This window comes from Pleurodeles waltl, chromosome 7, assembly GCF_031143425.1.
Source record: "Pleurodeles waltl isolate 20211129_DDA chromosome 7, aPleWal1.hap1.20221129, whole genome shotgun sequence".
In the NCBI taxonomy this organism is placed as follows: Eukaryota; Metazoa; Chordata; class Amphibia; order Caudata; family Salamandridae; genus Pleurodeles; species Pleurodeles waltl.
The window spans coordinates 1,220,953,393-1,220,966,600 of NC_090446.1; positions in this window are offsets into that span (position 1 = coordinate 1,220,953,393).

Consider the following 13,208-nt stretch of genomic DNA (forward strand, 5'->3'; position numbering starts at 1 on the left):
TACCCACACAAGTGAGGTATCATTTTTATCGGGAGATTTGGGGGAACGCTGGGTGGAAGGAAATTTGTGGCTCTTCTCAGATTCCAGAACTTTCTGTCACCGAAATGTGAGTAAAATGTGTTTTTTTAGCTAAATGTTGAGGTTTTCAAAGGATTCTGGGTAACAGAACCTGGTCAGAGCCCCACAAGTCACCGCATCTTGGATTCCCCTAAGTCTCTAGTTTTCAAAAATGCACAGGTTTGGTAGGTTTCCCTAGGTGCCGGCTGAGCTACAGGCCAAAATCTACAGGCAGGCACTTTGCAAAAAACACCTCTGTTTTCTTTCAGAAAATGGGATGTGTCCACGTTGTGTTTTGGGGCATTTCTTGTCGCGGGTACTAGGCCTACCCACACAAGTGAGGTATCATTTTTATCGGGAGACTTGAGGGAACGCTAGGTGGAAGGAAATTTGTAGCTCCTCTCAGATTCCAGAACTTTCTCTCACCGAAATGTGAGGAAAACTTGTTTTTAGCCAAATTTTGAGGTTTGCAAAGGATTCTGGGTAACAGAACCTTGTCAGAGCCCCACAAGTCATCCCATCTTGGATTCCCCTAGGTCTCTAGTTTTCAAAAATACACAGGTTTGGTAGGTTTCCCTAGGTGCCAGCTGAGCTAGAGGCCAAAATCTACAGGCAGGCACTTTGCAAAAAACACCCCTGTTTTCTTTCAAAAAATGGAATGTGTCCATGTTGCGTTTTGGGGCATTTCTTGTCGCGGGTACTAGGCCTACCCACACAAGTGAGGTATCATTTTTATCGGGAGACTTGGGCGAACGCTGGGTGGAAGGAAATTTGTGGCTCCTCTCTGATTCCAGAACTTTCTGTCACCAAAATGTGAGGAAAATGTGTTTTATTAAGCTGAATTTTGAGGTTTGCAAAGGATTCTGGGTAACAGAACCTGGTCAGAGCCCCACAAGTCACCCCATCTTGGATTCCCCTAGGTCTCTAGTTTTCAGAAATGCACAGGTTTGGTAGGTTTCCCTAGGTGCTGGCTAAGCTAGAGGCCAAAATCTACAGGTAGGCACTTTGCAAAAAACACCTCTGTTTTCTTTCAAAAAATGTGATTTATGCACGTTGCGTTTTGGGGCATTTCCTGTCGCGGGCGCTAGGCCTACCCACACAAGTGAGGTATCATTTTTATCGGAAGACTTGGGGGAACGCTGGGTGGAAGGAAATTTGTGGCTCCTCTCTGATTCCAGAACTTTCTGTCATCAAAATGTGAGGAAAATGTGTTTTTTAAGCCGAATTTTGAGGTTTGCAAAGGATTCTGGGTAACAGAACCTGGTCAGAGCCTCACAAGTCACCCCATCTTGGATTCCCCTAGGTCTCTAGTTTTCAGAAATGCACAGGTTTGGTAGGTTTCCCTAGGTGCCGGCTGAGCTAGAGGCCAAAATCTACAGGTAGGCACTTTGCAAAAAACACCTGTTTTCTTTCAAAAAATGTGATTTGTACACGTTGCGTTTTGGGGCATTTCCTGTCGCGGGCGCTAGGCCTACCCACACAAGTGAGGTATCATTTTTATCGGAAGACTTGGGGGAACGCTGGGTGGAAGGAAATTTGTGGCTCCTCTCTGATTCCAGAACTTTCTGTCACCAAAATGTGAGGAAAATGTGTTTTTTTAAGCCGAATTTTGAGGTTTGCAAAGGATTCTGGGTAACAGAACCTGGTCAGAGCCTCACAAGTCACCCCATCTTGGATTCCACTAGGTCCCTAGTTTTAAAAAATGCACAGGTTTGGTAGGTTTCCCTAGGTACCGGCTGAGCGCGGGTACTAGGCCTACCCACACAAGTGAGGTATCATTTTTATCGGGAGATTTGGGGGAACGCTGGGTGGAAGGAAATTTGTGGCTCTTCTCAGATTCCAGAACTTTCTGTCACCGAAATGTGAGTAAAATGTGTTTTTTTAGCTAAATGTTGAGGTTTTCAAAGGATTCTGGGTAACAGAACCTGGTCAGAGCCCCACAAGTCACCGCATCTTGGATTCCCCTAAGTCTCTAGTTTTCAAAAATGCACAGGTTTGGTAGGTTTCCCTAGGTGCTGGCTGAGCTACAGGCCAAAATCTACAGGCAGGCACTTTGCAAAAAACACCTCTGTTTTCTTTCAGAAAATGGGGTGTCCACGTTGCGTTTTGGGGCATTTCTTGTCGCGGGTACTAGGCCTACCCACACAAGTATGGTATCATTTTTATCGGGAGACTTGGGGGAACGCTAGGTGGAAGGAAATTTGTAGCTCCTCTCAGATTCCAGAACTTTCTCTCACCGAAATGTGAGGAAAACTTGTTTTTTAGCCAAATTTTGAGGTTTGCAAAGGATTCTGGGTAACAGAACCTTGTCAGAGCCCCACAAGTCATCCCATCTTGGATTCCCCTAGGTCTCTAGTTTTCAAAAATACACAGGTTTGGTAGGTTTCCCTAGGTGCCAGCTGAGCTAGAGGCCAAAATCTACAGGCAGGCACTTTGCAAAAAACACCCCTGTTTTCTTTCAAAAAATGGAATGTGTCCATGTTGCGTTTTGGGGCATTTCTTGTCACGGGTACTAGGCCTACCCACACAAGTGAGGTATCCTTTTTATCGGGAGACTTGGGCGAACGCTGGGTGGAAGGAAATTTGTGGCTCCTCTCTGATTCCAGAATTTTCTGTCACCAAAATGTGAGGAAAATGTGTTTTTTTAAGCCGAATTTTGAGGTTTGCAAAGAATTCTGGGTAACAGAACCTGGTCAGAGCCCCACAAGTCACCCCATCTTGGATTCCCCTAGGTCTCTAGTTTTCAAAAATGCACAGGTTTGGTAGGTTTCCCTAGGTGCCAGCTGAGCTAGAGACCAATATCTACAGGCAGGCACTTTGCAAAAAACACCCCTGTTTTCTTTCAAAAAATGGTATGTGTCCACGTTGCGTTTTGGGGCATTTCTTGTCGCGGGTACTAGGCCTACCCACACAAGTGAGGTATCATTTTTATCGGAAGACTTGGGGGAACGCTGGGTGGAAGGAAATTTGTGGCTCCTCTCTGATTCCAGTACTTTCTGTCACCAAAATGTGAGGAAAATGTGTTTTTTTAAGCCGAATTTTGACGTTTGCAAAGGATTCTGGGTAACAGAACCTGGTCAGAGCCCCACAAGTCACCCCATCTTGGATTCCCCTAGGTCTCTAGTTTTCAGAAATGCACAGGTTTGGTAGGTTTGCCTAGGTGCCGGCTGAGCTAGAGGCCAAAATCTACAGGTAGGCACTTTGCAAAAAACACCTCTGTTTTCTTTCAAAAAATGTGATTTATGCACGTTGCGTTTTGGGGCATTTCCTGTCGCGGGCGCTAGGCCTACCCACACAAGTGAGGTATCATTTTTATCGGAAGACTTGGGGGAACGCTGGGTGGAAGGAAATTTGTGGCTCCTCTCTCATTCCAGAACTTTCTGTCATCAAAATGTGAGGAAAATGTGTTTTTTTAAGCCGAATTTTGAGGTTTGCAAAGGATTCTGGGTAACAGAACCTGGTCAGAGCCTCACAAGTCACCCCATCTTGGATTCCCCTAGGTCTCTAGTTTTCAAAAATGCACAGGTTTGGTAGGTTTCCCTAGGTGCCGGCTGAGCTAGAGGCCAAAATCTACAGGCAGGCACTTTGCAAAAAACACCTCTGTTTTCTTTCAAAAAATGGGATGTGTCCACGTTGCGTTTTGGGGCATTTCTTGTCGCGGGTACTAGGCCTACCCACACAAGTGAGGTATCGTTTTTATCGGGAGACTTGGGGGAACGCTAGGTGGAAGGAAATTTGTAGCTCCTCTCAGATTCCAGAACTTTCTCTCACCGAAATGTGAGGAAAACGTGTTTTTTAGCCAAATTTTGAGGTTTGCAAAGGATTCTGGGTAACAGAACCTGGTCAGAGCCCCACAAGTCATCCCATCTTGGTTTCCCCTAGGTCTCTAGTTTTCAAAAATACACAGGTTTGGTAGGTTTCCCTAGGTGCCGGCTGAGCTAGAGGCCAAAATCTACAGGTAGGCACTTTGCAAAAAACACCTGTTTTCTTTCAAAAAATGTGATTTGTACACGTTGCGTTTTGGGGCATTTCCTGTCGCGGGCGCTAGGCCTACCCACACAAGTGAGGTATCATTTTTATCGGAAGACTTGGGGGAACGCTGGGTGGAAGGAAATTTGTGGCTCCTCTCTGATTCCAGAACTTTCTGTAACCAAAATGTGAGGAAAATGTGTTTTTTTAAGCTGAATTTTAAGGTGTGCAAAGGATTCTGGGTAACAGAACCTGGTCAGAGCCCCACAAGTCACCCCATCTTGGATTCCCCTAGGTCTCTAGTTTTCAGAAATGCACAGGTTTGTTAGGTTTCCCTAGGTGCCGGCTGAGCTAGAGGCCAAAATCTACAGGTAGGCACTTTGCAAAAAACACCTGTTTTCTTTCAAAAAATGTGATTTGTACACGTTGCGTTTTGGGGCATTTCCTGTCGCGGGCGCTAGGCCTACCCACACAAGTGAGGTATCATTTTTATCGGAAGACTTGGGGGAACGCTGGGTGGAAGGAAATTTGTGGCTCCTCTCTGATTCCAGAACTTTCTGTCACCAAAATGTGAGGAAAATGTGTTTTTTTATGCCGAATTTTCAGGTTTGCAAAGGATTCTGGGTAACAGAACCTGGTCAGAGCCTCACAAGTCACCCCATCTTGGATTCCCCTAGGTCTCTAGTTTTCAAAAATGCACAGGTTTGGTAGGTTTCCCTAGGTGCCGGCTGAGCTAGAGGCCAAAATCTACAGGCAGGCACTTTGCAGAAAACACCTCTGTTTTCTTTCCAAAAATGGGATGTGTCCACGTTGCGTTTTGGGGCATTTCTTGTCGCGGGTACTAGGCCTACCCACACAAGTGAGGTATCATTTTTATCGGGAGACTTGGGGGAACGCTAGGTGGAAGGAAATTTGTAGCTCCTCTCAGATTCCAGAACTTTCTCTCACCAAAATGTGAGGAAAACGTGTTTTTTAGCCAAATTTTGAGGTTTGCAAAGGATTCTGGGTAACAGAACCTGGTCAGAGCCCCACAAGTCATCCCATCTTGGATTCCCCTAGGTCTCTCGTTTTCAAAAATACACAGGTTTGGTAGGTTTCCCTAGGTGCCAGCTGAGCTAGAGGCCAAAATCTACAGGCAGTCACTTTGCAAAAAACACCCCTGTTTTCTTTCAAAAAATGGTATGTGTCCACGTTGCGTTTTGGGGCATTTCTTGTCGCGGGTACTAGGCCTACCCACACAAGTGAGGTATCATTTTTATCGGAAGACTTGGGGGAACGCTGGGTGGAAGGAAATTTGTGGCTCCTCTCTGATTCCAGAACTTTCTTTCACCAAAATGTGAGGAAAATGTCTTTTTTTAAGCCGAATTTTGAGGTGTGCAAAGGATTCTGGGTAACAGAACCTGGTCAGAGCCCCACAAGTCACCCCATCTTGGATTCCCCTAGGTCTCTAGTTTTCAGAAATGCACAGGTTTGGTAGGTTTCCCTAGGTGCCGGCTGAGCTAGAGGCCAAAATCTACAGGTAGGCACTTTGCAAAAAACACCTCTGTTTTCTTTCAAAAAATCTGATTTATGAACGTTGCGTTTTGGGGCATTTCCTGTCGCGGGCGCTAGGCCTACCCACACAAGTGAGGTATCATTTTTATCGGAAGACTTGGGGGAACGCTGGGTGGAAGGAAATTCGTGGCTCCTCTCTGATTCCAGAACTTTCTGTCATCAAAATGTGAGGAAAATGTGTTTTTTTTATGCCGAATTTTGAGGTTTGCAAAGGATTCTGGGTAACAGAACCTGGTCAGAGACTCACAAGTTACCCCATCTTGGTTTCCCCTAGGTCTCTAGTTTTAAAAAATGCACAGGTTTGGTAGGTTTCCCTAGGTGCCGGCTGAGCTAGAGGCCAAAATCTACAGGCAGGCACTTTGCAAAAAACACCTCTGTTTTCTTTCAAAAAATGGGATGTGTCCACGTTGCGTTTTGGGGCATTTCTTGTCACGGTACTAGGCCTACCCACACAAGTGAGGTATCATTTTTATCGGGAGACTTGGGGGAACGCTAGGTGGAAGGAAATTTGTAGCTCCTCTCAGATTTCAGAACTTTCTCTCACCGAAATGTGAGGAAAACGTGTTTTTTAGCCAAATTTTGAGGTTTGCAAAGGATTCTGGGTAACAGAACCTGGTCAGAGCCCCACAAGTCATCCCATCTTGGATTCCCCTAGGTCTCTAGTTTTCAAAAATACACAGGTTTGGTAGGTTTCCCTAGGTGCCGGCTGAGCTAGAGGCCAAAATCTACAGGTAGGCACTTTGCAAAAAACACCTCTGTTTTCTTTAAAAAAATGTGATTTGTGCACGTTGCGTTTTGGGGCATTTCCTGTCGCGGGCGCTAGGCCTACCCACACAAGTGAGGTATCATTTTTATCGGAAGACTTGGGGGAACGCTGGGTGGAAGGAAATTTGTGGCTCCTCTCTGATTCCAGAACTTTCTGTAACCAAAATGTGAGGAAAATGTGTTTTTTTAAGCCGAATTTTGAGGTTTGCAAAGGATTCTGGGTAACAGAACCTGGTCAGAGCCTCACAAGTCACCCCATCTTGGATTCCCCTAGGTCTCTAGTTTTCATAAATGCACAGGTTTGGTAGGTTTCCCTAGGTGCCAGCTGAGCTAGAGGCCAAAATCTACAGGCAGGCACTTTGCAAAAAACACCTCTGTTTTCTTTCAAAAAATGGGATGTGTCCACGTTGCGTTTTGGGGCATTTCTTGTCGTGGGTCCTAGGCCTACCCACACAAGTAAGGTATCATTTTTATCGGGAGACTTGGGGGAACGCTAGGTGGAAGGAAATTTGTAGCTCCTCTCAGATTCCAGAACTTTCTCTCACCGAAATGTGAGGAAAACGTGTTTTTTAGCCAAATTTTGAGGTTTGCAAAGGATTCTGGGTAACAGAACCTGGTCAGAGCCCCACAAGTCATCCCATCTTGGATTCCCCTAGGTCTCTAGTTTTCAAAAATACACAGGTTTGGTAGGTTTCCCTAGGTGCCAGCTGAGCTAGAGGCCAAAATCTACAGGCAGGCACTTTGCATAAAACACCCCTGTTTTCTTTCAAAAAATGGTATGTGTCCACGTTGCGTTTTGGGGCATTTCTTGTCGCGGGTACTAGGCCTACCCACACAAGTGAGGTATCATTTTTATCGGAAGACTTGGGGGAACGCTGGGTGGAAGGAAATTTGTGGCTCCTCTCTGATTCCAGAACTTTCTGTCACCAAAATGTGAGGAAAATGTGTTTTTTTAAGCCAAATTTTGAGGTGTGCAAAGGATTCTGGGTAACAGAACCTGGTCAGAGCCCCACAAGTCACCCCCCATCTTGGATTCCCCTAGGTCTCTAGTTTTCAGAAATGCACAGGTTTGGTAGGTTTCCCTAGGTGCCAGCTGAGCTAGAGGCCAAAATCTACAGGTAGGCACTTTGCAAAAAACACCTCTGTTTTCTTTCAAAAAATTTGATTTATGCACGTTGCGTTTTGGGGCATTTCCTGTCGCGGGCGCTAGGCCTACCCACACAAGTGAGGTATCATTTTTATCGGAAGACTTGGGGGAACGCTTGGTGGAAGGAAATTTGTGGCTCCTCTCTGATTCCAGAACTTTCTGTAACCAAAATGTGAGGAAAATGTGTTTTTTTAAGCCGAATTTTGAGGTTTGCAAAGGATTCTGGGTAACAGAACCTGGTCAGAGCCTCACAAGTCACCCCATCTTGGATTCCCCTAGGTCTCTAGTTTTCAAAAATGCACAGGTTTGGTAGGTTTCCCTAGGTGCCGGCTGAGCTAGAGGCCAAAATCTACAGGCAGGCACTTTGCAAAAAACACCTCTGTTTTCTTTAAAAAAATGGGATGTGTCCACGTTGCGTTTTGGGGCATTTCTTGTCGCGGGTACTAGGCCTACCCACACAAGTGAGGTATCATTTTTATCGGGAGACTTGGGGGAACGCTAGGTGGAAGGAAATTTGTAGCTCCTCTCAGATTCCAGAACTTTCTCTCACCGAAATGTGAGGAAAACGTGTTTTTTAGCCAAATTTTGAGGTTTGCAAAGGATTCTGGGTAACAGAACCTGGTCAGAGCCCCACAAGTCATCCCATCTTGGATTCCCCTAGGTCTCTAGTTTTCAAAAATACACAGGTTTGGTAGGTTTCCCTAGGTGCCAGCTGAGCTAGAGGCCAATATCTACAGGCAGGCACTTTGCAAAAAACACCCCTGTTTTCTTTCAAAAAATGGTATGTGTCCACGTTGCGTTTTGGGGCATTTCTTGTCGCGGGTACTAGGCCTACCCTCACAAGTGAGGTATCATTTTTATCGGAAGACTTGGGGGAACGCTGGGTGGAAGGAAATTTGTGGCTCCTCTCTGATTCCAGAACTTTCTGTCACCAAAATGTGAGGAAAATTTGTTTTTTTAAGCCGAATTTTGACGTTTGCAAAGGATTCTGGGAAACAGAACCTGGTCAGAGCCCCACAAGTCACCCCATCTTGGATTCCCCTAGGTCTCTAGTTTTCAGAAATGCACAGGTTTGGTAGGTTTCCCTAGGTGCCGGCTGAGCTAGAGGCCAAAATCTACAGGTAGGCACTTTGCAAAAAACACCTCTGTTTTCTTTCAAAAAATGTGATTTATGCACGTTGCGTTTTGAGGCATTTCCTGTCGCGGGCGCTAGGCCTACCCACACAAGTGAGGTATCATTTTTATCGGAAGACTTGGGGGAACGCTGGGTGGAAGGAAATTTGTGGCTCCTCTCTGATTCCAGAACTTTCTGTCATCAAAATGTGAGGAAAATGTGTTTTTTTAAGCCGAATTTTGAGGTTTGCAAAGGATTCTGGGTAACAGAACCTGGTCAGAGCCTCACAAGTCACCCCATCTTGGATTCCCCTAGGTCTCTAGTTTTCAAAAATGCACAGGTTTGTTAGGTTTCCCTAGGTGCCGGCTGAGCTAGAGGCCAAAATCTACAGGCAGGCACTTTGCAAAAAACACCTCTGTTTTCTTTCAAAAAATGGGATGTGTCCACGTTGCGTTTTGGGGCATTTCTTGTCGCGGGTACTAGGCCTACCCACACAAGTGAGGTATCGTTTTTATCGGGAGACTTGGGGGAACGCTAGGTGGAAGGAAATTTGTAGCTCCTCTCAGATTCCAGAACTTTCTCTCACCGAAATGTGAGGAAAACGTTTTTTTTAGCCAAATTTTGAGGTTTGCAAAGGATTCTGGGTAACAGAACCTGGTCAGAGCCCCACAAGTCATCCCATCTTGGATTCCCCTAGGTCTCTAGTTTTCAAAAATACACAGGTTTGGTATGTTTCCCTAGGTGCCGGCTGAGCTAGAGGCCAAAATCTACAGGTAGGCACTGTGCAAAAAACACCTCTGTTTTCTTTCAAAAAATGTGATTTGTGCACGTTGCGTTTTGGGGCATTTCCTGTCGCGGGCGCTAGGCCTACCCACACAAGTGAGGTATCATTTTTATCGGAAGACTTGGGGGAACGCTGGGTGGAAGGAAATTTGTGGCTCCTCTCTGATTCCAGAACTTTCTGTAACCAAAATGTGAGGAAAATGTGTTTTTTTAAGCTGAATTTTAAGGTGTGCAAAGGATTCTGGGTAACAGAACCTGGTCAGAGCCCCACAAGTCACCCCATCTTGGATTCCCCTAGGTCTCTAGTTTTCAGAAATGCACAGGTTTGGTAGGTTTCCCTAGGTGCCGGCTGAGCTAGAGGCCAAAATCTTCAGGTAGGCACTTTGCAAAAAACACCTCTGTTTTCTTTCAAAAAATCTGATTTATGCACGTTGCGTTTTGGGGCATTTCCTGTCGCGGGCGCTAGGCCTACCCACACAAGTGAGGTATCATTTTTATCGGAAGACTTGGGGGAACGCTGGGTGGTAGGAAATTTGTGGCTCCTCTCTGATTCCAGAACTTTCTGTCACCAAAATGTGAGGAAAATGTGTTTTTTTAAGCCGAATTTTGAGGTTTGCAAAGGATTCTGGGTAACAGAACCTGGTCAGAGCCTCACAAGTCACCCCATCTTGGATTCCCCTAGGTCTCTAGTTTTCAAAAATGCACAGGTTTGGTAGGTTTCCCTAGGTGCCTGCTGAGCTAGAGGCCAAAATCTACATGCAGGCACTTTGCAGAAAACACCTCTGTTTTCTTTCCAAAAATGGGATGTGTCCACGTTGCGTTTTGGGGCATTTCTTGTCGCGGGTACTAGGCCTACCCACACAAGTGAGGTATCATTTTTATCGGGAGACTTGGGGGAACGCTAGGTGGAAGGAAATTTGTAGCTCCTCTCAGATTCCAGAACTTTCTCTCACCGAAATGTGAGGAAAATGTGTTTTTTAGCCAAATTTTGAGGTTTGCAAAGGATTCTGGGTAACAGAACCTGGTCAGAGCCCCACAAGTCATCCCATCTTGGATTCCCCTAGGTCTCTAGTTTTCAAAAATACACAGGTTTGGTAGGTTTCCCTAGGTGCCAGCTTACCTAGAGGCCAAAATCTACAGGCAGGCACTTTGCAAAAAACACCCCTGTTTTCTTTCAAAAAATGGTATGTGTCCACGTTGCGTTTTGGGGCATTTCTTGTCGCGGGTACTAGGCCTACCCACACAAGTGAGGTATCATTTTTATCGGAAGACTTGGGGGAACGCTGGGTGGAAGGAAATTTGTGGCTCCTCTCTGATTCCAGAACTTTCTGTCACCAAAATGTGAGGAAAATGTCTTTTTTTAAGCCGAATTTTGAGGTGTGCAAAGGATTCTGGGTAACAGAACCTGGTCAGAGCCCCGCAAGTCACCCCATCTTGGATTCCCCTAGGTCTCTAGTTTTCAGAAATGCACAGGTTTGGTAGGTTTCCCTAGGTGCCGGCTGAGCTAGAGGCCAAAATCTACAGGTAGGCACTTTGCAAAAAACACCTCTGTTTTCTTTAAAAAAAATGTGATTTATGCACGTTGCGTTTTGGGGCATTTCCTGTCGCGGGCGCTAGGCCTACCCACACAAGTGAGGTATCATTTTTATCGGAAGACTTGGGGGAACGCTGGGTGGAAGGAAATTCGTGGCTCCTCTCTGATTCCAGAACTTTCTGTCATCAAAATGTGAGGAAAATGTGTTTTTTTAAGCCGAATTTTGAGGTTTGCAAAGGATTCTGGGTAACAGAACCTGGTCAGAGCCTCACAAGTCACCCCATCTTGGATTCCCCTAGGTCTCTAGTTTTCAAAAATGCACAGGTTTGTTAGGTTTCCCTAGGTGCCGGCTGAGCTAGAGGCCAAAATCTACAGGCAGGCACTTTGCAAAAAACACCTCTGTTTTCTTTCAAAAAATGGGATGTGTCCACGTTGCGTTTTGGGGCATTTCTTGTCGCGGGTACTAGGCCTACCCACACAAGTGAGGTATCATTTTTATCGGAAGACTTGGGGGAACGCTGGGTGGAAGGAAATTTGTGGCTCCTCTCTGATTCCAGAACTTTCTGTAACCAAAATGTGAGGAAAATGTGTTTTTTTAAGCTGAATTTTATGGTGTGCAAAGGATTCTGGGTAACAGAACCTGGTCAGAGCCCCACAAGTCACCCCATCTTGGATTCCCCTAGGTCTCTAGTTTTCAGAAATGCACAGGTTTGGTAGGTTTCCCTAGGTGCCGGCTGAGCTATAGGCCAAAATCTACAGGTAGGCACTTTGCAAAAAACACCTCTGTTTTCTTTCAAAAAATCTGATTTATGCACGTTGCGTTTTGGGGCATTTCCTGTCGCGGGCGCTAGGCCTACCCACACAAGTGAGGTATCATTTTTATCGGAAGACTTGGGGGAACGCTGGGTGGTAGGAAATTTGTGGCTCCTCTCTGATTCCAGAACTTTCTGTCATCAAAATGTGAGGAAAATGTGTTTTTTTAAGCCGAATTTTGAGGTTTGCAAAGGATTCTGGGTAACAGAACCTGGTCAGAGCCTCACAAGTCACCCCATCTTGGATTCCCCTAGGTCTCTAGTTTTCAAAAATGCACAGGTTTGGTAGGTTTCCCTAGGTGCCGGCTGAGCTAGAGGCCAAAATCTACAGGCAGGCACTTTGCAGAAAACACCTCTGTTTTCTTTCCAAAAATGGGATGTGTCCACGTTGCGTTTTGGGGCATTTCTTGTCGCGGGTACTAGGCCTACCCACACAAGTGAGGTATCATTTTTATCGGGAGACTTGGGGGAACGCTAGGTGGAAGGAAATTTGTAGCTCCTCTCAGATTCCAGAACTTTCTCTCACCGAAATGTGAGGAAAACGTGTTTTTTAGCCAAATTTTGAGGTTTGCAAAGGATTCTGGGTAACAGAACCTGGTCAGAGCCCCACAAGTCATCCCATCTTGGATTCCCCTAGGTCTATAGTTTTCAAAAATACACAGGTTTGGTAGGTTTCCCTAGGTGCCAGCTGAGCTAGAGGCCAAAATCTACAGGCAGGCACTTTGCAAAAAACACCCCTGTTTTCTTTCAAAAAATGGTATGTGTCCACGTTGCGTTTTGGGGCATTTCTTGTCGCGGGTACTAGGCCTACCCACACAAGTGAGGTATCATTTTTATCGGAAGACTTGGGGGAACGCTGGGTGGAAGGAAATTTGTGGCTCCTCTCTGATTCCAGAACTTTCTGTCACCAAAATGTGAGGAAAATGTCTTTTTTTAAGCTGGATTTTGAGGTTTGCAAAGGATTCTGGGTAATAGAACCTGGTCAGAGCCCCACAAGTCACCCCATCTTGGATTCCCCTAGATCTCTAGTTTTCAGAAATGCACAGGTTTGGTAGGTTTCCCTAGGTGCCGGCTGAGCTACAGGCCAAAATCTACAGGTAGGCACTTTGCAAAAAACACCTCTGTTTTCCTTAAAAAAATGTGATGTGTCCACGTTGCGTTTTGGGGCATTTCCTGTCGCGGGCGCTAGGCCTACCCACACAAGTGAGGTATCATTTTTATCGGGAGACTTGGGGGAACACTGGGTGGAAGGAAAATTATGGCTCCTCTCAGATTCCAGAACTTTCTGTCACCGAAAAGTGAGGAAAACGTGTTTTTTTAGCCAAATTTTGAGGTTTTCCAAGGATTCTGGGTAACAGAACCTGGTCAGAGCCCCACAAGTCACCCCATCTTGGATTCCCCTAGGTCTCTAGTTTTAAAAAATGCACAGGTTCGGTAGGTTTCCCTAGGTGCCGGCTGAGCTAGAGGCCAAAA